The following is a 19,688-nucleotide window of genomic DNA, read 5'->3' on the forward strand; positions in this document are numbered from 1 at the left end:
ACTGTCTGGGAATACCAGGTGTTGTAAGCTTTTCCAATCCTGCAAACAATTAAAGCTTACATTTCCATGTTATTTACATCTTTTGCACAAATTTGTAGTTGAAACTCTTTTGTGTTGTAAATTTTGATGTGTTGAAATGGAATGCTTTTTCTTGGTTTTGAACAAATATGGTCTTAGCTATGAAATTTGAATCCTCTAGTTTGCAAGGTTATTCTGCTTACGGCCATTCCACCCTTAGAACGCCTGATCTCGTCTGATCTCAGAAGCAACTTAGAGTTGGGCCTGGTTAGTACTTGAATGGGAGACTGTCTGGGAATACCAGGTGTTGTAAGCTTTTCCAATCCTGCAAACAATTATAGCTTACATTTCCATGTTATTTACATCTTTTGCACAAATTTGTATTTGAAACTCTTTTGTGTTGTAAATGTTGATGTGTTGAAATGGAATGCTTTTTCTTGGTTTTGAACAAATATGGTCTTAGCTATGAAATTTGAATCCTCTAGTTTGCAAGGTTATTCTGCTTACGGCCATTCCACGCTTAGAACGCCTGATCTAGTCTGATCTCAGAAGCTACCTCGTGTTTGCCCTGGTTAGTACTTGAATGGGAGGCTGTCTGGGAATACCAGGTGTTGTAAGCTTTTCCAATCCTGCAAACAATTAAAGCTTACATTTCCATGTTATTTACATCTTTTGCACAAATTTGTAGTTGAAACTCTTTTGTGTTGTAAATGTTGATGTGTTGAAATGGAATGCTTTTTCTTGGTTTTGAAAAAATATGGTCTTAGCTATGAAATTTGAATCCTCTAATTTGCAAGGCTCTTCTGCTTACCGCCATTCCACCCTTAGAACGCCTGATCTTGTCTGATCTCAGAAGGTACCTAGGGTTGGGCCTGGTTAGTAGTTGAATGGGAGAGTGTATGGGAATACCAGGTGTTGTAAGCTTTTCCAGTCCTGCAAACAATTAAAGCTTACATTTCCATGTTATTTACATCTTTTGCACAAATTTGCAGTTAAAAACTCTTTTGTGTTGTAAATTTTGATGTGTTGAAATGGAATGCTTTTTCTTGGTTTTGAATAAATGTGGTCTTATCTATGAAATTTGAATCCTCTAGTTTGCAAGGTTCTTCTGCTTACTGCCATTCCACCCTTAGAATGCCTGATCTCGTCTGATCTCAGAAGCTACCTAGGGTTGGGCCTGGTTAGTACTTGAATGGGAGACTTTCTGGGTATACCAGGTGTTGTAAGTTTTTCCAATCCTGCAAACAATTAAAGCTTACATTTCCATTTTTTTACATCTTTTGCACAAATTTGTAGTTGAAACTCTTTTGTGTTGTAAATTTTGATGTGTTGAAATGGAATGCTTTTTCTTGGTTTTGAACAAATATGGTCTTATCTATGAAATTTGAATCCTCTAGTTTGTAAGGTTCTTCTGCTAACGGCCATTCCACCCTTAGAACGCCTGATGTTGTCTGATCTCAGAAGCTATCTATGGTTGGGCCTCGTTAGTACTTGAATGGGAGACTGAATGGGAATACCAGGTTTTGTAAGCTTTTCCAATCCTGCAAACAATTAAAGCTTACATTTCCATGTTATTTACATCTTTTGCACAAATTTGTAGTTGAAACTCTTTTGTGTTGTAAATGTTGATGTGTTGAAATGGAATGCTTTTTCTTGGTTTTGAACAAATATGGTCTTAGCTATGAAATTTGAATCCTCTAGTTTGCAAGGTTCTTCTGCTTACGGCCATTCCACCCTTAGAATGCCTGATCTCGTCTGATCTCAGAAGCTACCCAGGGTTGGGCCTGGTTAGTACTTGAATGGGAGACTGTCTGGGAATACCAGGTGTTGTAAGCTTTTTCAATCCTGCAAACAATGAAAGCTTACATTTCCATTTTTTTTTTCATCTTTTGCACAAATTTGTATTTGAAACTCTTTTGTGTTGTAAATGTTGATGTGTTGAAATGGAATGCTTTTTCTTGGTTTTGAACAAATATGGTCTTAGCTATGAAATTTGAATCCTCTAGTTTGCAAGGTTCTTCTGCTAACGGCCATTCCACCCTTAGAACGCCTGATCTTGTCTGATCTCAGAAGCTATCTATGGTTGGGCCTGGTTAGTACTTGAATGGGAGACTGAATGGGAATACCAGGTGTTGTAAGGTTTTCCAATCCTGCAAACAATTAAAGCTTACATTTCCATGTTATTTACATCTTTTGCACAAATTTGTAGTTGAAACTCTTTTGTGCTGTAAATGTTGATGTGTTGAAATGGAATGCTTTTTCTTGGTTTTGAACAAATATGGTCTTAGCTATGAAATTTGAATCCTCTAGTTTGCAATGTTCATCTGCTTACGGCCATTCCACCCTTAGAACGCCTGATCTCGTCTGATCTCAGAAGCTACCTAGGGTTGGGCCTGGTTAGTACTTGAATGGGAGACTGTCTGGGAATACCAGGTGTTGTAAGCTTTTCCAATCCTGCAAACAATTAAAGCTTACATTTCCATGTTATTTACATCTTTTACACAAATTTGGAGTTGAAACTCTTTTGTGTTGTAAATTTTGATGTGTTGAAATGGAATACTTTTTCTTAGTTTTGAAAAAATATGGTCTTAGCTATGAAATTTGAATCCTCTAGTTTGGAAGGTTCTTCTGCTAACGGCCATTCCACCCTTAGAACGCCTGATCTTGTCTGATCTCAGAAGCTATCTATGGTTGGGCCTGGTTAGTACTTGAATGGGAGACTGAATGGGAATAACAGGTGTTGTAAGCTTTTCCAATCCTGCAAACAATTAAAGCTTACATTTCCATGTTATTTACATCTTTTGCACAAATTTGTAGTTGAAACTCTTTTGTGTTGTAAATGTTGATGTGTTGAAATGGAATGCTTTTTCTTGGTTTTGAACAAATATGGTCTTAGCTATGAAATTTGAATCCTCTAGTTTGCAACTTTCATCTGCTTATGGCCATTCCACCCTTAGAACGCCTGATCTCGTGTGATCTCAGAAGCTACTTAGGGTTGGGCCTGGTTAGTACTTGAATGGGAGACTGTCTGGGAATACCAGGTGTTGTAAGCTTTTTCAATCCTGCAAACAATTAAAGCTTACATTTCCATTTTTTTTCATCTTTTGCAGAAATTTGTAGTTGAAACTCTTTTGTGTTGTAAATTTTGATGTGTTGATATGGAATGCTTTTTCTTGGTTTTGAACAAATATGGTCTTAGCTCTGAAATTTGAATCCTCTAGTTTGCAAGGTTCTTCTGCTTATGGCCAATCCACCCATAGAACGCCTTTCTCATCTGATCTCAGAAGCTACCTAGGGTTGGGCCTGGTTAGTACTTGAATGAGAGACTGTCTGGGAATACCAGGTGTTGTAAGCTTTTTCAATCCTGCAAACAATTAAAGCTTACATTTCCATTTTTTTTCATCTTTTGCAGAAATTTGTAGTTGAAACTCTTTTGTGTTGTAAATTTTGATGTGTTGAAATGGAATGCTTTTTCTTGGTTTTGAACAAATATGGTCTTAGCTCTGAAATTTGAATCCTCTAGTTTGCAAGGTTCTTCTGCTTACGGCCAATCCACCCTTAGAACGCCTGATCTAGTCTGATCTCAGAAGATACCTAGGGTTGGGCCTGGTTAGTACTTGAATGGGAGACTCTCTGGGAATACCAGGTGTTGTAAGCTTTTCCAGTCCTGCAAACAATTAAAGCTTACATTTCCATGTTATTTACATCTTTTGCACAAATTTGTAGTTGAAACTCTTTTGTGTGGTAAATGTTGATGTGTTGAAATGGAATGCTTTTTCTTGATTTCGAACAAATATGGTCTTATCTATGAAATTTGAATCCTCTAGTTTGCAAGTTTCTTCAGCTTACGGCCATTCCACCCTTAGAATGCCTGATCTCGTCTGATCTCAGAAGCTATCTAGGGTTGGGCCTGGTTAGTACTTGAATGGGAGACTGAATGGGAATACCAGGTGTTGTAAGGTTTTCCAATCCTGCAAACAATTAAAGCTTACATTTCCATGTTATTTACATCTTTTGCACAAATTTGTAGTTGAAACTCTTTTGTGCTGTAAATGTTGATGTGTTGAAATGGAATGCTTTTTCTTGGTTTTGAACAAATATGGTCTTAGCTATGAAATTTGAATCCTCTAGTTTGCAATGTTCATCTGCTTACGGCCATTCCACCCTTAGAACGCCTGATCTCGTCTGATCTCAGAAGCTATCTAGGGTTGGGCCTGGTTAGTACTTGAATGGGAGACTGTCTGGGAATACCAGGTGTTGTAAGCTTTTCCAATCCTGCAAACAATTAAAGCTTACATTTCCATGTTATTTACATCTTTTACACAAATTTGGAGTTGAAACTCTTTTGTGTTGTAAATTTTGATGTGTTGAAATGGAATACTTTTTCTTAGTTTTGAAAAAATATGGTCTTAGCTATGAAATTTGAATCCTCTAGTTTGGAAGGTTCTTCTGCTAACGGCCATTCCACCCTTAGAACGCCTGATCTTGTCTGATCTCAGAAGCTATCTATGGTTGGGCCTGGTTAGTACTTGAATGGGAGACTGAATGGGAATAACAGGTGTTGTAAGCTTTTCCAATCCTGCAAACAATTAAAGCTTACATTTCCATGTTATTTACATCTTTTGCACAAATTTGTAGTTGAAACTCTTTTGTGTTGTAAATGTTGATGTGTTGAAATGGAATGCTTTTTCTTGGTTTTGAACAAATATGGTCTTAGCTATGAAATTTGAATCCTCTAGTTTGCAACTTTCATCTGCTTATGGCCATTCCACCCTTAGAACGCCTGATCTCGTGTGATCTCAGAAGCTACTTAGGGTTGGGCCTGGTTAGTACTTGAATGGGAGACTGTCTGGGAATACCAGGTGTTGTAAGCTTTTTCAATCCTGCAAACAATTAAAGCTTACATTTCCATTTTTTTTCATCTTTTGCAGAAATTTGTAGTTGAAACTCTTTTGTGTTGTAAATTTTGATGTGTTGAAATGGAATGCTTTTTCTTGGTTTTGAACAAATATGGTCTTAGCTCTGAAATTTGAATCCTCTAGTTTGCAAGGTTCTTCTGCTTATGGCCAATCCACCCATAGAACGCCTTTCTCATCTGATCTCAGAAGCTACCTAGGGTTGGGCCTGGTTAGTACTTGAATGAGAGACTGTCTGGGAATACCAGGTGTTGTAAGCTTTTTCAATCCTGCAAACAATTAAAGCTTACATTTCCATTTTTTTTCATCTTTTGCAGAAATTTGTAGTTGAAACTCTTTTGTGTTGTAAATTTTGATGTGTTGAAATGGAATGCTTTTTCTTGGTTTTGAACAAATATGGTCTTAGCTCTGAAATTTGAATCCTCTAGTTTGCAAGGTTCTTCTGCTTACGGCCAATCCACCCTTAGAACGCCTGATCTAGTCTGATCTCAGAAGATACCTAGGGTTGGGCCTGGTTAGTACTTGAATGGGAGACTCTCTGGGAATACCAGGTGTTGTAAGCTTTTCCAGTCCTGCAAACAATTAAAGCTTACATTTCCATGTTATTTACATCTTTTGCACAAATTTGTAGTTGAAACTCTTTTGTGTGGTAAATGTTGATGTGTTGAAATGGAATGCTTTTTCTTGATTTCGAACAAATATGGTCTTATCTATGAAATTTGAATCCTCTAGTTTGCAAGTTTCTTCAGCTTACGGCCATTCCACCCTTAGAACGCCTGATCTCGTCTGATCTCAGAAGCTACCTAGGGTTGGGCCTGGTTAGTACTTGAATGGGAGACTGTCTGGGAATACCAGGTGTTGTAAGCTTTTCCAATCCTGTAAACAATTAAAGCTTACGTTTCCATGTTATTTACATCTTTTGCACAAATTTTTAGTTGAAACTCTTTTGTGTTGTAAATGTTGATGTGTTGAAATGGAATGCTTTTTCTTGATTTTGACCAAATATGGTCTTATCTATGAAATTTGAATCCTCTAGTTTGCAAGGTTCTTCTGCTTACGGCCATTCCACCCTCAGAACACCTGATCTTGTCTGATCTCAAAAGCTACCTAGGGTTGGGCCTGGTTAGTACTTGAATGGGAGACTGTCTGGGTATACCAGGTGTTGTAAGCTTTTCCAATCCTACAAACAATTAAAGCTTACATTTCCATGTTATTTACATCTTTTACACAAATTTGTAGTTGAAACTCTTTTGTGTTGTAAATGTTGATGTGTTGAAATGGAATGCTTTTTCTTGGTTTTGAACAAATATGGTCTTAGCTATGAAATTTGAAACCTCTAGTTTGCAAGGTTCTTCTGCTTACGGCCATTCCACCCTTAGAACGCCTGATCTCGTCTGATCTCAGAAGCAACCTAGAGTTGAACCTGGTTAGTACTTGAATGGGAGACTGTCTGGGAATACCAGGTGTTGTAAGCTTTTCCAGTCCTGCAAACAATTAAAGCTTACATTTCCATGTTATTTACATCTTTTGCACAAATTTGTAGTTGAAACTCTTTTGTGTTGTAAATTTTGATGTGTTGAAATGGAATGCTTTTTCTTGGTTTTGAACAAATATGGTCTTAGCTATGAAATTTGAATCCTCTAGTTTGCAAGATTCTTCTGCTTACGGCCATTCCACCCTTAGAACGCCTGATCTCGTCTGATCTCAGAAGCTACCCAGGGTTGGGCCTGATTAGTACTTGAATGGGAGACTGTCTGGGAATACCAGGTGTTGTAAGCTTTTTCAATCCAGCAAACAATGAAAACTTACGTTTCCATTTTTTTTTCATCTTTTGCACAAATTTGTATTTGAAACTCTTTTGTGTTGTAAATTTTGATGTGTTGAAATGGAATACTTTTTCTTAGTTTTGAAAAAATATGGTCTTAGCTATGAAATTTGAATCCTCTAGTTTGGAAGGTTCTTCTGCTAACGGCCATTCCACCCTTAGAACGCCTGATCTTGTCTGATCTCAGAAGCTATCTATGGTTGGGCCTGGTTAGTACTTGAATGGGAGACTGAATGGGAATAACAGGTGTTGTAAGCTTTTCCAATCCTGCAAACAATTAAAGCTTACATTTCCATGTTATTTACATCTTTTGCACAAATTTGTAGTTGAAACTCTTTTGTGTTGTAAATGTTGATGTGTTGAAATGGAATGCTTTTTCTTGGTTTTGAACAAATATGGTCTTAGCTATGAAATTTGAATCCTCTAGTTTGCAACTTTCATCTGCTTATGGCCATTCCACCCTTAGAACGCCTGATCTCGTGTGATCTCAGAAGCTACTTAGGGTTGGGCCTGGTTAGTACTTGAATGGGAGACTGTCTGGGAATACCAGGTGTTGTAAGCTTTTTCAATCCTGCAAACAATTAAAGCTTACATTTCCATTTTTTTTCATCTTTTGCAGAAATTTGTAGTTGAAACTCTTTTGTGTTGTAAATTTTGATGTGTTGAAATGGAATGCTTTTTCTTGGTTTTGAACAAATATGGTCTTAGCTCTGAAATTTGAATCCTCTAGTTTGCAAGGTTCTTCTGCTTATGGCCAATCCACCCATAGAACGCCTTTCTCATCTGATCTCAGAAGCTACCTAGGGTTGGGCCTGGTTAGTACTTGAATGAGAGACTGTCTGGGAATACCAGGTGTTGTAAGCTTTTTCAATCCTGCAAACAATTAAAGCTTACATTTCCATTTTTTTTCATCTTTTGCAGAAATTTGTAGTTGAAACTCTTTTGTGTTGTAAATTTTGATGTGTTGAAATGGAATGCTTTTTCTTGGTTTTGAACAAATATGGTCTTAGCTCTGAAATTTGAATCCTCTAGTTTGCAAGGTTCTTCTGCTTACGGCCAATCCACCCTTAGAACGCCTGATCTAGTCTGATCTCAGAAGATACCTAGGGTTGGGCCTGGTTAGTACTTGAATGGGAGACTCTCTGGGAATACCAGGTGTTGTAAGCTTTTCCAGTCCTGCAAACAATTAAAGCTTACATTTCCATGTTATTTACATCTTTTGCACAAATTTGTAGTTGAAACTCTTTTGTGTGGTAAATGTTGATGTGTTGAAATGGAATGCTTTTTCTTGATTTCGAACAAATATGGTCTTATCTATGAAATTTGAATCCTCTAGTTTGCAAGTTTCTTCAGCTTACGGCCATTCCACCCTTAGAACGCCTGATCTCGTCTGATCTCAGAAGCTACCTAGGGTTGGGCCTGGTTAGTACTTGAATGGGAGACTGTCTGGGAATACCAGGTGTTGTAAGCTTTTCCAATCCTGTAAACAATTAAAGCTTACGTTTCCATGTTATTTACATCTTTTGCACAAATTTTTAGTTGAAACTCTTTTGTGTTGTAAATGTTGATGTGTTGAAATGGAATGCTTTTTCTTGATTTTGACCAAATATGGTCTTATCTATGAAATTTGAATCCTCTAGTTTGCAAGGTTCTTCTGCTTACGGCCATTCCACCCTCAGAACACCTGATCTTGTCTGATCTCAAAAGCTACCTAGGGTTGGGCCTGGTTAGTACTTGAATGGGAGACTGTCTGGGTATACCAGGTGTTGTAAGCTTTTCCAATCCTACAAACAATTAAAGCTTACATTTCCATGTTATTTACATCTTTTACACAAATTTGTAGTTGAAACTCTTTTGTGTTGTAAATGTTGATGTGTTGAAATGGAATGCTTTTTCTTGGTTTTGAACAAATATGGTCTTAGCTATGAAATTTGAAACCTCTAGTTTGCAAGGTTCTTCTGCTTACGGCCATTCCACCCTTAGAACGCCTGATCTCGTCTGATCTCAGAAGCAACCTAGAGTTGAACCTGGTTAGTACTTGAATGGGAGACTGTCTGGGAATACCAGGTGTTGTAAGCTTTTCCAGTCCTGCAAACAATTAAAGCTTACATTTCCATGTTATTTACATCTTTTGCACAAATTTGTAGTTGAAACTCTTTTGTGTTGTAAATTTTGATGTGTTGAAATGGAATGCTTTTTCTTGGTTTTGAACAAATATGGTCTTAGCTATGAAATTTGAATCCTCTAGTTTGCAAGATTCTTCTGCTTACGGCCATTCCACCCTTAGAACGCCTGATCTCGTCTGATCTCAGAAGCTACCCAGGGTTGGGCCTGATTAGTACTTGAATGGGAGACTGTCTGGGAATACCAGGTGTTGTAAGCTTTTTCAATCCAGCAAACAATGAAAACTTACGTTTCCATTTTTTTTTCATCTTTTGCACAAATTTGTATTTGAAACTCTTTTGTGTTGTAAATTTTGATGTGTTGAAATGGAATGCTTTTTCTTGGTTTTGAACAAATATGGTCTTAGCTATGAAATTTGAATCCTCTAGTTTGCAAGGTTCTTCTGCTTACGGCCATTCCACCCTTAGAACGCCTGATCTCGTCTGATCCCAGAAGCTACCCAGGGTTGGGCCTGGTTAGTACTTGAATGGGAGACTGTCTGGGAATACCAGGTGTTGTAAGCTTTTTCAATCCTGCAAACAATTAAAGCTTACGTTTCCATGTTATTTACATCTTTTGCACAAATTTGTAGTTGAAACTCTTTTGTGTTGTAAATGTTGATGTGTTGAAATGGAATGCTTTTTCTTGATTTTGAACAAATATGGTCTTATCTATGAAATTTGAATCCTCTAGTTTGCAAGGTTCTTCTGCTTACGGCCATTCCACCCTTAGAAAGCCTGATCTCGTCTGATCTCAGAAGCTACCTAGGGTTGGGCCTGGTTAGTACTTGAATTGGAGACTGTCTGGTTATACCAGGTGTTGTAAGCTTTTCCAATTCTGCAAACAATTAAAGCTTACATTTCCATGTTATTTACATCTTTTACACAAATTTGTAGTTGAAACTCATTTGTGTTGTAAATGTTGATGTGTTGAAATGGAATGCTTTTTCTTGGTTTTGAACAAATATGGTCTTAGCTATGAAATTTGAATCCTCTAGTTTGCAAGGTTCTTCTGTTTATGGCCATTCCACCCTTTGAACGCCTGATCTCGTCTGATCTCAGAAGCTACCTAGGGTTGGGCCTGGTTAGTACTTGAATGGGAGACTGTCTGGGAATACCAGGTGTTGTAAGCTTTTTCAATCCTGCAAACAATGAAAGCTTACATTTCCATTTTTTTTTAATCTTTTGCACAAATTTGTATTTGAAACTCTTTTGTGTTGTAAATGTTGATGTGTTAAAATCGAATGCTTTTTCTTGGTTTTGAACAAATATGGTCTTAGCTATGAAATTTGAATCCTCTACTTTGCAAGGTTTTTCTGCTTACGGACATTCCACCCTTAGAACGCCTGATCTCGTCTGATCTCAGAAGCAACCTAGAGTTGGGCCTGGTTAGTACTTGAATGGGAGACTGTCTGGGAATACCAGGTGTTGTAAGCTTTTCCAATCCTGCAAACAATTAAAGCTTACATTTCCATGTTATTTACATCTTTTGCACAAATTTGTAGTTGAAACTCTTTTGTGTTGTAAATTTTGATGTGTTGAAATGGAATGCTTTTTCTTGGTTTTGAACAAATATGGTCTTAGCTATGAAATTTGAATCCTCTAGTTTGCAAGGTTCTTCTGCTTATGGCCAATCCACCCATAGAACGCCTTTCTCATCTGATCTCAGAAGCTACCTAGGGTTGGGCCTGGTTAGTACTTGAATGAGAGACTGTCTGGGAATACCAGGTGTTGTAAGCTTTTTCAATCCTGCAAACAATTAAAGCTTACATTTCCATTTTTTTTCATCTTTTGCAGAAATTTGTAGTTGAAACTCTTTTGTGTTGTAAATTTTGATGTGTTGAAATGGAATGCTTTTTCTTGGTTTTGAACAAATATGGTCTTAGCTCTGAAATTTGAATCCTCTAGTTTGCAAGGTTCTTCTGCTTACGGCCAATCCACCCTTAGAACGCCTGATCTAGTCTGATCTCAGAAGATACCTAGGGTTGGGCCTGGTTAGTACTTGAATGGGAGACTCTCTGGGAATACCAGGTGTTGTAAGCTTTTCCAGTCCTGCAAACAATTAAAGCCTACATTTCCATGTTATTTACATCTTTTGCACAAATTTGTAGTTGAAACTCTTTTGTGTGGTAAATGTTGATGTGTTGAAATGGAATGCTTTTTCTTGATTTCGAACAAATATGGTCTTATCTATGAAATTTGAATCCTCTAGTTTGCAAGTTTCTTCAGCTTACGGCCATTCCACCCTTAGAACGCCTGATCTCGTCTGATCTCAGAAGCTACCTAGGGTTGGGCCTGGTTAGTACTTGAATGGGAGACTGTCTGGGAATACCAGGTGTTGTAAGCTTTTCCAATCCTGTAAACAATTAAAGCTTACGTTTCCATGTTATTTACATCTTTTGCACAAATTTTTAGTTGAAACTCTTTTGTGTTGTAAATGATGATGTGTTGAAATGGAATGCTTTTTCTTGATTTTGAACAAATATGGTCTTATCTATGAAATTTGAATCCTCTAGTTTGCAAGGTTCTTCTGCTTACGGCCATTCCACCCTCAGAACACCTGATCTCGTCTGATCTCAAAAGCTACCTAGGGTTGGGCCTGGTTAGTACTTGAATGGGAGACTGTCTGGGTATACCAGGTGTTGTAAGCTTTTCCAATCCTACAAACAATTAAAGCTTACATTTCCATGTTATTTACATCTTTTACACAAATTTGTAGTTGAAACTCTTTTGTGTTGTAAATGTTGATGTGTTGAAATGGAATGCTTTTTCTTGGTTTTGAACAAATATGGTCTTAGCTATGAAATTTGAAACCTCTAGTTTGCAAGGTTCTTCTGCTTACGGCCATTCCACCCTTAGAACGCCTGATCTCGTCTGATCTCAGAAGCAACCTAGAGTTGGGCCTGGTTAGTACTTGAATGGGAGACTGTCTGGGAATACCAGGTATTGTAAGCTTTTCCAATCCTGCAAACAATTAAAGCTTACATTTCCATGTTATTTACATCTTTTGCACAAATTTGTATTTGAAACTCTTTTGTGTTGTAAATGTTGATGTGTTGAAATGGAATGATTTTTCTTGGTTTTGAACAAATATGGTCTTAGCTATGAAATTTGAATCCTCTAGTTTGAAAGGTTCTTCTGCTTACGGCCATTCCACCCTTTGAATACCTGATCTCGTCTGATCTCAGAAGCTACCTAGAGTTGGGCCTGGTTAGTACTTGAATGGGAGACTGTCTGGGAATAGCAGGTGTTGTAAGCTTTTTCAAACCTGCAAACAATTAAAGCTTACATTTCCATTTTTTTTCATCTTTTGCACAAATTTGTATTTGAAACTCTTTTGTGTTGTAAATGTTGATGTGTTAAAATCGAATGCTTTTTCTTGGTTTTGAACAAATATGGTCTTAGCTATGAAATTTGAATCCTCTACTTTGCAAGGTTTTTCTGCTTAAGGACATTCCACCCTTAGAACGCCTGATCTCGTCTGATCTCAGAAGCAACCTAGAGTTGGGCCTGGTTACTACTTGAATGGGAGACTGTCTGGGAATACCAGGTGTTGTAAGCTTTTCCAATCCTGCAAACAATTAAAGCTTACATTTCCATGTTATTTACATCTTTTGCACAAATTTGTAGTTGAAACTCTTTTGTGTTGTAAATTTTGATGTGTTGAAATGGAATGCTTTTTCTTGGTTTTGAACAAATATGGTCTTAGCTATGAAATTTGAATCCTCTAGTTTGCAAGGTTATTCTGCTTACGGCCATTCCACCCTTAGAACGCCTGATCTCGTCTGATCTCAGAAGCAACTTAGAGTTGGGCCTGGTTAGTACTTGAATGGGAGACTGTCTGGGAATACCAGGTGTTGTAAGCTTTTCCAATCCTGCAAACAATTAAAGCTTACATTTCCATGTTATTTACATCTTTTGCACAAATTTGTATTTGAAACTCTTTTGTGTTGTAAATGTTGATGTGTTGAAATGGAATGCTTTTTCTTGGTTTTGAACAAATATGGTCTTAGCTATGAAATTTGAATCCTCTAGTTTGCAAGGTTATACTGCTTACGGCCATTCCACGCTTAGAACGCCTGATCTAGTCTGATCTCAGAAGCTACCTCGTGTTGGCCCTGGTTAGTACTTGAATGGGAGGCTGTCTGGGAATACCAGGTGTTGTAAGCTTTTCCAATCCTGCAAACAATTAAAGCTTACATTTCCATGTTATTTACATCTTTTGCACAAATTTGTAGTTGAAACTCTTTTGTGTTGTAAATGTTGATGTGCTGAAATGGAATGCTTTTTCTTGGTTTTGAAAAAATATGGTCTTAGCTATGAAATTTGAATCCTCTAGTTTGCAAGGCTCTTCTGCTTACGGCCATTCCACCCTTAGAACGCCTGATCTTGTCTGATCTCAGAAGGTACCTAGGGTTGGGCCTGGTTAGTAGTTGAATGGGAGAGTGTATGGGAATACCAGGTGTTGTAAGCTTTTCCAGTCCTGCAAACAATTAAAGCTTACATTTCCATGTTATTTACATCTTTTGCACAAATTTGCAGTTAAAAACTCTTTTGTGTTGTAAATTTTGATGTGTTGAAATGGAATGCTTTTTCTTGGTTTTGAATAAATGTGGTCTTATCTATGAAATTTGAATCCTCTAGTTTGCAAGGTTCTTCTGCTTACTGCCATTCCACCCTTAGAATGCCTGATCTCGTCTGATCTCAGAAGCTACCTAGGGTTGGGCCTGGTTAGTACTTGAATGGGAGACTTTCTGGGTATACCAGGTGTTGTAAGCTTTTTCAATCCTGCAAACAATGAAAGCTTACATTTCCATTTTTTTACATCTTTTGCACAAATTTGTAGTTGAAACTCTTTTGTGTTGTAAATTTTGATGTGTTGAAATGGAATGCTTTTTCTTGGTTTTGAACAAATATGGTCTTATCTATGAAATTTGAATCCTCTAGTTTGTAAGGTTCTTCTGCTAACGGCCATTCCACCCTTAGAACGCCTGATGTTGTCTGATCTCAGAAGCTATCTATGGTTGGGCCTCGTTAGTACTTGAATGGGAGACTGTCTGGGAATACCAGGTGTTGTAAGCTTTTTCAATCCTGCAAACAATGAAAGCTTACATTTCCATTTTTTTTTTCATCTTTTGCACAAATTTGTATTTGAAACTCTTTTGTGTTGTAAATGTTGATGTGTTGAAATGGAATGCTTTTTCTTGGTTTTGAACAAATATGGTCTTAGCTATGAAATTTGAATCCTCTAGTTTGCAAGGTTCTTCTGCTAACGGCCATTCCACCCTTAGAACGCCTGATCTTGTCTGATCTCAGAAGCTATCTATGGTTGGGCCTGGTTAGTACTTGAATGGGAGACTGAATGGGAATACCAGGTGTTGTAAGCTTTTCCAATCCTGCAAACAATTAAAGCTTACATTTCCATGTTATTTACATCTTTTGCACAAATTTGTAGTTGAAACTCTTTTGTGCTGTAAATGTTGATGTGTTGAAATGGAATGCTTTTTCTTGGTTTTGAACAAATATGGTCTTAGCTATGAAATTTGAATCCTCTAGTTTGCAAGGTTCGTCTGCTTACGGCCATTCCACCCTTAGAACGCCTGATCTCGTCTGATCTTAGAAGCTATCTAGGGTTGGGCCTGGTTAGTACTTGAATGGGAGACTGTCTGGGAATACCAGGTGTTGTAAGCTTTTCCAATCCTGCAAACAATTAAAGCTTACATTTCCATGTTATTTACATCTTTTACACAAATTTGGAGTTGAAACTCTTTTGTGTTGTAAATTTTGATGTGTTGAAATGGAATACTTTTTCTTAGTTTTGAAAAAATATGGTCTTAGCTATGAAATTTGAATCCTCTAGTTTGGAAGGTTCTTCTGCTAACGGCCATTCCACCCTTAGAACGCCTGATCTTGTCTGATCTCAGAAGCTATCTATGGTTGGGCCTGGTTAGTACTTGAATGGGAGACTGAATGGGAATAGCAGGTGTTGTAAGCTTTTCCAATCCTGCAAACAATTAAAGCTTACATTTCCATGTTATTTACATCTTTTGCACAAATTTGTAGTTGAAACTCTTTTGTGTTGTAAATGTTGATGTGCTGAAATGGAATGCTTTTTCTTGGTTTTGAAAAAATATGGTCTTAGCTATGAAATTTGAATCCTCTAGTTTGCAAGGCTCTTCTGCTTACGGCCATTCCACCCTTAGAACGCCTGATCTTGTCTGATCTCAGAAGGTACCTAGGGTTGGGCCTGGTTAGTAGTTGAATGGGAGAGTGTATGGGAATACCAGGTGTTGTAAGCTTTTCCAGTCCTGCAAACAATTAAAGCTTACATTTCCATGTTATTTACATCTTTTGCACAAATTTGCAGTTAAAAACTCTTTTGTGTTGTAAATTTTGATGTGTTGAAATGGAATGCTTTTTCTTGGTTTTGAATAAATGTGGTCTTATCTATGAAATTTGAATCCTCTAGTTTGCAAGGTTCTTCTGCTTACTGCCATTCCACCCTTAGAATGCCTGATCTCGTCTGATCTCAGAAGCTACCTAGGGTTGGGCCTCGTTAGTACTTGAATGGGAGACTGAATGGGAATACCAGGTGTTGTAAGCTTTTCCAATCCTGCAAACAATTAAAGCTTACATTTCCATGTTATTTACATCTTTTACACAAATTTGTAGTTGAAACTCTTTTGTGTTGTAAATTTTGATGTGTTGAAATGGAATGCTTTTTCTTGGTTTTGAACAAATATGGTCTTAGCTATGAAATTTGAATCCTCTAGTTTGCAAGGTTCTTCTGCTTATGGCCATTCCACTCTTAGAACGCCTGATCTTGTCTGATCTCAGAAGCTACCTAGAGTTGAACCTGGTTAGTACTTGAATGGGAGACTGTCTGGGAATACCAGGTGTTGTAAGCTTTTCCAGTCCTGCAAACAATTAAAGCTTACATTTCCATGTTATTTACATCTTTTGCACAAATTTGTAGTTGAAACTCTTTTGTGTTGTAAATTTTGATGTGTTGAAATGGAATGCTTTTTCTTGGTTTTGAACAAATATGGTCTTAGCTATGAAATTTGAATCCTCTAGTTTGCAAGATTCTTCTGCTTACGGCCATTCCACCCTTAGAACGCCTGATCTCGTCTGATCTCAGAAGCTACCCAGGGTTGGGCCTGATTAGTACTTGAATGGGAGACTGTCTGGGAATACCAGGTGTTGTAAGCTTTTCCAATCCTGCAAACAATTAAAGCATACGTTTCCATGTTATTTACATCTTTTGCACAAATTTGTAGTTGAAACTCTTTTGTGTTGTAAATGTTGATGTGTTGAAATGGAATGCTTTTTCTTGATTTTGAACAAATATGGTCTTAGCTATGAAAGTTGAATCCTCTAGTTTGCAAGGTTATTCTGCTTACGGCCATTCCACCCTTAGAACGCCTGATCTCGTCTGATCTCAGAAGCTACCTAGGGTTGGGCCTGGTTAGTACTTGAATGGGAGACTGTCTGGTTATACCAGGTGTTGTAAGCTTTTCCAATTCTGCAAACAATTAAAGCTTACATTTCCATGTTATTTACATCTTTTACACAAATTTGTAGTTGAAACTCATTTGTGTTGTAAATGTTGATGTGTTGAAATGGAATGCTTTTTCTTGGTTTTGAACAAATATGGTCTTAGCTATGAAATTTGAATCCTCTAGTTTGCAAGGTTCTTCTGCTTATGGCCATTCCACCCTTTGAACGCCTGATCTCGTCTGATCTCAGAAGCTACCTAGGGTTGGGCCTGGTTAGTACTTGAATGGGAGACTGTCTGGGAATACCAGGTGTTGTAAGCTTTTCCAGTCCTGCAAACAATGAAAGCTTACATTTCAATTTTTTTTTAATCTTTTGCACAAATTTGTATTTGAAACTCTTTTGTGTTGTAAATGTTGATGTGTTAAAATCGAATGCTTTTTCTTGGTTTTGAACAAATATGGTCTTAGCTATGAAATTTGAATCCTCTACTTTGCAAGGTTTTTCTGCTTACGGACATTCCACCCTTAGAACGCCTGATCTCGTCTGATCTCAGAAGCAACCTAGAGTTGGGCCTGGTTAGTACTTGAATGGGAGACTGTCTGGGAATACCAGGTGTTGTAAGCTTTTCCAATCCTGCAAACAATTAAAGCTTACATGTCCATGTTATTTACATCTTTTGCACAAATTTGTAGTTAAAACTCTTTTGTGTTGTAAATTTTGATGTGTTGAAATGGAATGCTTTTTCTTGGATTTGAACAAATATGGTCTTAGCTATGAAATTTGAATCCTCTAGTTTGCAAGGTTCTTCTGCTTATGGCCATTCCACCCATAGAACGCCTTTCTCATCTGATCTCAGAAGCTACCTAGGGTTGGGCCTGGTTAGTACTTGAATGAGAGACTGTCTGGGAATACCAGGTGTTGTAAGCTTTTTCAATCCTGCAAACAATTAAAGCTTACATTTCCATTTTTTTTCGTCTTTTGCAGAAATTTGCAGTTGAAACTCTTTTGTGTTGTAAATTTTGATGTGTTGAAATGGAATGCTTTTTCTTGGTTTTGAACAAATATGGTCTTAGCTCTGAAATTTGAATCCTCTAGTTTGCAAGGTTCTTCTGCTTACGGCCAATCCACCCTTAGAACGCCTGATCTCGTCTGATCTCAGAAGATACCTAGGGTTGGGCCTGGTTAGTACTTGAATGGGAGACTCTCTGGGAATACCAGGTGTTGTAAGCTTTTCCAGTCCTGCAAACAATTAAAGCTTACATTTCCATGTTATTTACATCTTTTGCACAAATTTGTAGTTGAAACTCTTTTGTGTGGTAAATGTTGATGTGTTGAAATGGAATGCTTTTTCTTGATTTCGAACAAATATGGTCTTATCTATGAAATTTGAATCCTCTAGTTTGCAAGTTTCTTCAGCTTACGGCCATTCCACTCTTAGAACGCCTGATCTTGTCTGATCTCAGAAGCTACCTAGAATTGAACCTGGTTAGTACTTGAATGGGAGACTGTCTGGGAATACCAGGTGTTGTAAGCTTTTCCAGTCCTGCAAACAATTAAAGCTTACATTTCCATGTTATTTACATCTTTTGCACAAATTTGTAGTTGAAACTCTTTTGTGTTGTAAATTTTGATGTGTTGAAATGGAATGCTTTTTCTTGGTTTTGAACAAATATGGTCTTAGCTATGAAATTTGAATCCTCTAGTTTGCAAGATTCTTCTGCTTACGGCCATTCCACCCTTAGAACGCCTGATCTCGTCTGATCTCAGAAGCTACCCAGGGTTGGGCCTGATTAGTACTTGAATGGGAGACTGTCTGGGAATACCAGGTGTTGTAAGCTTTTTCAATCCAGCAAACAATGAAAACTTACATTTCCATTTTTTTTTCATCTTTTGCACAAATTTGTATTTGAAACTCTTTTGTGTTGTAAATTTTGATGTGTTGAAATGGAATGCTTTTTCTTGGTTTTGAACAAATATGGTCTTAGCTATGAAATTTGAATCCTCTAGTTTGCAAGATTCTTCTGCTTGCGGCCATTCCACCCTTAGAACGCCTGATCTCGTCTGATCCCAGAAGCTACCCAGGGTTGGGCCTGGTTAGTACTTGAATGGGAGACTGTCTGGGAATACCAGGTGTTGTAAGCTTTTCCAATCCTGCAAACAATTAAAGCTTACGTTTCCATGTTATTTACATCTTTTGCACAAATTTGTAGTTGAAACTCTTTTGTGTTGTAAATGTTGATGTGTTGAAATGGAATGCTTTTTCTTGATTTTGAACAAATATGGTCTTAGCTATGAAAGTTGAATCCTCTAGTTTGCAAGGTTATTCTGCTTACGGCCATTCCACCCTTAGAACGCCTGATCTCGTCTGATCTCAGAAGCTACCTAGGGTTGGGCCTGGTTAGTACTTGAATGGGAGACTGTCTGGTTATACCAGGTGTTGTAAGCTTTTCCAATTCTGCAAACAATTAAAGCTTACATTTCCATGTTATTTACATCTTTTACACAAATTTGTAGTTGAAACTCATTTGTGTTGTAAATGTTGATGTGTTGAAATGGAATGCTTTTTCTTGGTTTTGAACAAATTTGGTCTTAGCTATGAAATTTGAATCCTCTAGTTTGCAAGGTTCTTCTGCTTATGGCCATTCCACCCTTTGAACGCCTGATCTCGTCTGATCTCAGAAGCTACCTAGGGTTGGGCCTGGTTAGTACTTGAATGGGAGACTGTCTGGGAATACCAGGTGTTGTAAGCTTTTCCAGTCCTGCAAACAATGAAAGCTTACATTTCAATTTTTTTTTCATCTTTTGCACAAATTTGTATTTGAAACTCTTTTGTGTTGTAAATGTTGATGTGTTAAAATCGAATGCTTTTTCTTGGTTTTGAACAAATATGGTCTTAGCTATGAAATTTGAATCCTCTACTTTGCAAGGTTTTTCTGCTTACGGACATTCCACCCTTAGAACGCCTGATCTCGTCTGATCTCAGAAGCAACCTAGAGTTGGGCCTGGTTAGTACTTGAATGGGAGACTGTCTGGGAATACCAGGTGTTGTAAGCTTTTCCAATCCTGCAAACAATTAAAGCTTACATTTCCATGTTATTTACATCTTTTGCACAAATTTGTAGTTGAAACTCTTTTGTGTTGTAAATTTTGATGTGTTGAAATGGAATGCTTTTTCTTGGTTTTGAACAAATATGGTCTTAGCTATGAAATTTGAATCCTCTAGTTTGCAAGGTTCTTCTGCTTATGGCCATTCCACCCATAGAACGC

General features: G+C 37.5%; 54 pseudogenes; all 54 read left to right on the plus strand.

Annotated features, from left to right (window-relative positions):
• Nucleotides 1–215: 215 nt before the first annotated feature.
• LOC140572087 (5S ribosomal RNA) lies at nt 216–334 on the plus strand (annotated as a pseudogene).
• A 794-nt stretch (nt 335–1,128) lies between these two features.
• LOC140566935 (5S ribosomal RNA) lies at nt 1,129–1,247 on the plus strand (annotated as a pseudogene).
• A 488-nt stretch (nt 1,248–1,735) lies between these two features.
• Nucleotides 1,736–1,854, plus strand: LOC140572373 (5S ribosomal RNA; annotated as a pseudogene).
• Nucleotides 1,855–2,040: 186 nt separating this feature from the next.
• Nucleotides 2,041–2,159, plus strand: LOC140568099 (5S ribosomal RNA; annotated as a pseudogene).
• A 185-nt stretch (nt 2,160–2,344) lies between these two features.
• On the plus strand, nt 2,345–2,463 carry LOC140569871 (5S ribosomal RNA; annotated as a pseudogene).
• A 185-nt stretch (nt 2,464–2,648) lies between these two features.
• On the plus strand, nt 2,649–2,767 carry LOC140567863 (5S ribosomal RNA; annotated as a pseudogene).
• A 185-nt stretch (nt 2,768–2,952) lies between these two features.
• LOC140571076 (5S ribosomal RNA) lies at nt 2,953–3,071 on the plus strand (annotated as a pseudogene).
• Nucleotides 3,072–3,557: 486 nt separating this feature from the next.
• On the plus strand, nt 3,558–3,676 carry LOC140573447 (5S ribosomal RNA; annotated as a pseudogene).
• Nucleotides 3,677–3,861: 185 nt separating this feature from the next.
• LOC140573141 (5S ribosomal RNA) lies at nt 3,862–3,980 on the plus strand (annotated as a pseudogene).
• A 185-nt stretch (nt 3,981–4,165) lies between these two features.
• LOC140569718 (5S ribosomal RNA) lies at nt 4,166–4,284 on the plus strand (annotated as a pseudogene).
• A 185-nt stretch (nt 4,285–4,469) lies between these two features.
• On the plus strand, nt 4,470–4,588 carry LOC140567865 (5S ribosomal RNA; annotated as a pseudogene).
• A 185-nt stretch (nt 4,589–4,773) lies between these two features.
• On the plus strand, nt 4,774–4,892 carry LOC140571077 (5S ribosomal RNA; annotated as a pseudogene).
• A 486-nt stretch (nt 4,893–5,378) lies between these two features.
• Nucleotides 5,379–5,497, plus strand: LOC140573448 (5S ribosomal RNA; annotated as a pseudogene).
• Nucleotides 5,498–5,682: 185 nt separating this feature from the next.
• Nucleotides 5,683–5,801, plus strand: LOC140569882 (5S ribosomal RNA; annotated as a pseudogene).
• A 185-nt stretch (nt 5,802–5,986) lies between these two features.
• On the plus strand, nt 5,987–6,105 carry LOC140566798 (5S ribosomal RNA; annotated as a pseudogene).
• A 185-nt stretch (nt 6,106–6,290) lies between these two features.
• On the plus strand, nt 6,291–6,409 carry LOC140567567 (5S ribosomal RNA; annotated as a pseudogene).
• A 185-nt stretch (nt 6,410–6,594) lies between these two features.
• LOC140567530 (5S ribosomal RNA) lies at nt 6,595–6,713 on the plus strand (annotated as a pseudogene).
• Nucleotides 6,714–6,898: 185 nt separating this feature from the next.
• LOC140567866 (5S ribosomal RNA) lies at nt 6,899–7,017 on the plus strand (annotated as a pseudogene).
• A 185-nt stretch (nt 7,018–7,202) lies between these two features.
• On the plus strand, nt 7,203–7,321 carry LOC140571079 (5S ribosomal RNA; annotated as a pseudogene).
• Nucleotides 7,322–7,807: 486 nt separating this feature from the next.
• On the plus strand, nt 7,808–7,926 carry LOC140573449 (5S ribosomal RNA; annotated as a pseudogene).
• Nucleotides 7,927–8,111: 185 nt separating this feature from the next.
• LOC140569893 (5S ribosomal RNA) lies at nt 8,112–8,230 on the plus strand (annotated as a pseudogene).
• A 185-nt stretch (nt 8,231–8,415) lies between these two features.
• Nucleotides 8,416–8,534, plus strand: LOC140566800 (5S ribosomal RNA; annotated as a pseudogene).
• Nucleotides 8,535–8,719: 185 nt separating this feature from the next.
• On the plus strand, nt 8,720–8,838 carry LOC140567568 (5S ribosomal RNA; annotated as a pseudogene).
• Nucleotides 8,839–9,023: 185 nt separating this feature from the next.
• LOC140567645 (5S ribosomal RNA) lies at nt 9,024–9,142 on the plus strand (annotated as a pseudogene).
• Nucleotides 9,143–9,327: 185 nt separating this feature from the next.
• Nucleotides 9,328–9,446, plus strand: LOC140570407 (5S ribosomal RNA; annotated as a pseudogene).
• A 185-nt stretch (nt 9,447–9,631) lies between these two features.
• Nucleotides 9,632–9,750, plus strand: LOC140568117 (5S ribosomal RNA; annotated as a pseudogene).
• A 185-nt stretch (nt 9,751–9,935) lies between these two features.
• LOC140571128 (5S ribosomal RNA) lies at nt 9,936–10,054 on the plus strand (annotated as a pseudogene).
• Nucleotides 10,055–10,239: 185 nt separating this feature from the next.
• On the plus strand, nt 10,240–10,358 carry LOC140566863 (5S ribosomal RNA; annotated as a pseudogene).
• A 487-nt stretch (nt 10,359–10,845) lies between these two features.
• LOC140573451 (5S ribosomal RNA) lies at nt 10,846–10,964 on the plus strand (annotated as a pseudogene).
• Nucleotides 10,965–11,149: 185 nt separating this feature from the next.
• On the plus strand, nt 11,150–11,268 carry LOC140569904 (5S ribosomal RNA; annotated as a pseudogene).
• A 185-nt stretch (nt 11,269–11,453) lies between these two features.
• Nucleotides 11,454–11,572, plus strand: LOC140572340 (5S ribosomal RNA; annotated as a pseudogene).
• Nucleotides 11,573–11,757: 185 nt separating this feature from the next.
• Nucleotides 11,758–11,876, plus strand: LOC140566147 (5S ribosomal RNA; annotated as a pseudogene).
• A 185-nt stretch (nt 11,877–12,061) lies between these two features.
• Nucleotides 12,062–12,180, plus strand: LOC140566023 (5S ribosomal RNA; annotated as a pseudogene).
• Nucleotides 12,181–12,668: 488 nt separating this feature from the next.
• On the plus strand, nt 12,669–12,787 carry LOC140572089 (5S ribosomal RNA; annotated as a pseudogene).
• Nucleotides 12,788–12,972: 185 nt separating this feature from the next.
• On the plus strand, nt 12,973–13,091 carry LOC140568322 (5S ribosomal RNA; annotated as a pseudogene).
• A 185-nt stretch (nt 13,092–13,276) lies between these two features.
• Nucleotides 13,277–13,395, plus strand: LOC140568004 (5S ribosomal RNA; annotated as a pseudogene).
• Nucleotides 13,396–13,581: 186 nt separating this feature from the next.
• LOC140566156 (5S ribosomal RNA) lies at nt 13,582–13,700 on the plus strand (annotated as a pseudogene).
• Nucleotides 13,701–14,189: 489 nt separating this feature from the next.
• Nucleotides 14,190–14,308, plus strand: LOC140567340 (5S ribosomal RNA; annotated as a pseudogene).
• Nucleotides 14,309–14,493: 185 nt separating this feature from the next.
• Nucleotides 14,494–14,612, plus strand: LOC140570356 (5S ribosomal RNA; annotated as a pseudogene).
• A 185-nt stretch (nt 14,613–14,797) lies between these two features.
• On the plus strand, nt 14,798–14,916 carry LOC140567987 (5S ribosomal RNA; annotated as a pseudogene).
• A 185-nt stretch (nt 14,917–15,101) lies between these two features.
• On the plus strand, nt 15,102–15,220 carry LOC140568006 (5S ribosomal RNA; annotated as a pseudogene).
• A 186-nt stretch (nt 15,221–15,406) lies between these two features.
• Nucleotides 15,407–15,525, plus strand: LOC140567687 (5S ribosomal RNA; annotated as a pseudogene).
• A 185-nt stretch (nt 15,526–15,710) lies between these two features.
• On the plus strand, nt 15,711–15,829 carry LOC140567578 (5S ribosomal RNA; annotated as a pseudogene).
• Nucleotides 15,830–16,014: 185 nt separating this feature from the next.
• Nucleotides 16,015–16,133, plus strand: LOC140567762 (5S ribosomal RNA; annotated as a pseudogene).
• Nucleotides 16,134–16,318: 185 nt separating this feature from the next.
• On the plus strand, nt 16,319–16,437 carry LOC140566566 (5S ribosomal RNA; annotated as a pseudogene).
• Nucleotides 16,438–16,622: 185 nt separating this feature from the next.
• Nucleotides 16,623–16,741, plus strand: LOC140570077 (5S ribosomal RNA; annotated as a pseudogene).
• A 185-nt stretch (nt 16,742–16,926) lies between these two features.
• LOC140566864 (5S ribosomal RNA) lies at nt 16,927–17,045 on the plus strand (annotated as a pseudogene).
• A 487-nt stretch (nt 17,046–17,532) lies between these two features.
• On the plus strand, nt 17,533–17,651 carry LOC140570482 (5S ribosomal RNA; annotated as a pseudogene).
• A 185-nt stretch (nt 17,652–17,836) lies between these two features.
• LOC140568008 (5S ribosomal RNA) lies at nt 17,837–17,955 on the plus strand (annotated as a pseudogene).
• Nucleotides 17,956–18,140: 185 nt separating this feature from the next.
• LOC140567881 (5S ribosomal RNA) lies at nt 18,141–18,259 on the plus strand (annotated as a pseudogene).
• A 185-nt stretch (nt 18,260–18,444) lies between these two features.
• LOC140571686 (5S ribosomal RNA) lies at nt 18,445–18,563 on the plus strand (annotated as a pseudogene).
• Nucleotides 18,564–18,748: 185 nt separating this feature from the next.
• LOC140566568 (5S ribosomal RNA) lies at nt 18,749–18,867 on the plus strand (annotated as a pseudogene).
• Nucleotides 18,868–19,052: 185 nt separating this feature from the next.
• On the plus strand, nt 19,053–19,171 carry LOC140570078 (5S ribosomal RNA; annotated as a pseudogene).
• Nucleotides 19,172–19,356: 185 nt separating this feature from the next.
• LOC140566865 (5S ribosomal RNA) lies at nt 19,357–19,475 on the plus strand (annotated as a pseudogene).
• The last annotated feature ends 213 nt before the right edge of the window (nt 19,476–19,688 follow it).

Source organism: Salminus brasiliensis, chromosome 11 (assembly GCF_030463535.1).
Source record: "Salminus brasiliensis chromosome 11, fSalBra1.hap2, whole genome shotgun sequence".
Lineage (NCBI taxonomy): Eukaryota > Metazoa > Chordata > Actinopteri > Characiformes > Bryconidae > Salminus > Salminus brasiliensis.